Genomic DNA, 1,654 nt, shown 5'->3' with positions numbered 1-1,654 from the left:
GGGGGGGGGGGAGGTGATGCGGTCAGTAGAAAAATACAAATAAACAAAAAGATTATTTATTTGTGCCGACGTTTCTGCCTGATTCTTAGGTCTTCATCAGGGATTTATATTCGGGCTAAACTGAAAGATTAGCCATTACTTATGTTTAGCCAGAATATCTGCCTATAAATTCCTGATGACCTGAAAATCTGGTCGAAACTCCGGTACAAATAAATAATCTCTTTGTTTATTTGTGTTTTTCTGCTGACCGCACCCCCGACCATCTTCTCCTCTTATTTATCTATAGTCAACTATATTGTTATTGAAGTGTTTATTTATTAAAAAAAAGAAGTAAAGATTTATCATTATGATAAATTCAGTTATTGCTTTGGAACTTTTGAAAATAATCAGATTCTCAACTGGTGCCTTTAAAAATTATTTTAAAATATTAAATGATCATGTGGGACAGGAATTTAAACAAAAAAGTGGCATGAATTATTTGTGTTAACCAGGATATAGGTTATAACATTAAATGGAATACAGAGCAAATAAATTTGCCTATTGTTGGTCGCTACAATATGAATGAGAATATCAATATTAGGTACAAAATGCACATGTATAAATGTATAATTAGATTTTGAACAAAATCTTCCACGGTTTTATCACAGATCTTATTTTTATTTTTTTCCGTCATCTCATTACCTCATTCCCTTATTCGATCCATTCCGTCTGAAACCATTCAATAAACTTCAGTCAGTTAATCCTTTCGCCCGTATAAAATAACACTTTCAGCTGTATACTGCCCTCCTGGTAATTCTCTTTCCTATAACCATATTGGGGAGTGCGGGTAAGGCCCGTGGCTATTAACTCCAAGGACCCGAGTTCGAATCCGGCTGGGCAGAAAATTGTTTTCTGTTACACTGTAGCTGTGAGTCAACTCTTGTGGGTTTTGGAACCTCCTGGGGTCCTCCCAGCCTACTAAATTGGGTACAAATCTGGCGGTCGAGCGTGATTCTGACCAAATCACCTCCTTGAAAACCGTTGATCTAGTAACAGTACCCCCTTACTGAACTCCTGACCCTTCATGGGTTGTAGCGGTATTGGTATTTGGTGGGGGGAACAAGTCTGGCAAGTGGGCCTAGTTGTTCTTTTGGCCAACCCCTGGTGGCTACCTGAGAAACGGGAAACAGAGGCGTCCCTCGATGAATCGTAAAGAGCAATTTAACGAACTTTTAATTTCCCCTCGAGATCCCCAAAGGCGCCCCTATATACTGTACAGCAATAGTCAAAGTGGAGTAAAATCCTAGAAAAACTACTATTAAAACAACAGTATCCAATCCTAGATTCAAATCGTGTTATTCCTAAACACCAGTTTGTATTTAGAACTTCCTATTCTACTTATAATACAAGGTTATCGTGTGGTAAATATCATATCTTCCATATTGGAGCGCAGATTGTAATTCACAGGAGTCTTCCTCGACGTTGAACAAGCTTTTGATCGAGTGTGGCACTGAGAACTGCTATATAAACTCCGTCGATTCTTTCATCCTGCATATATGCTATTAATCCTTATCTACCTCTCTGATAAAGCCTTTAAAGTAAATCTTAACCTTGCTTACTCATCATCACTCTTTCTCTGTCCGCAGGTGTTCCTCAAAGTAGTATTCGAGGTCCC

The sequence above is a fragment of the Halyomorpha halys genome, unplaced genomic scaffold, assembly GCF_000696795.3.
Source record: "Halyomorpha halys isolate HHAL.00 unplaced genomic scaffold, Hhal_1.1 Scaffold154.1, whole genome shotgun sequence".
NCBI classification, from domain to species: Eukaryota; Metazoa; Arthropoda; class Insecta; order Hemiptera; family Pentatomidae; genus Halyomorpha; species Halyomorpha halys.
Note: the sequence above shows the minus strand (reverse complement) of the source record.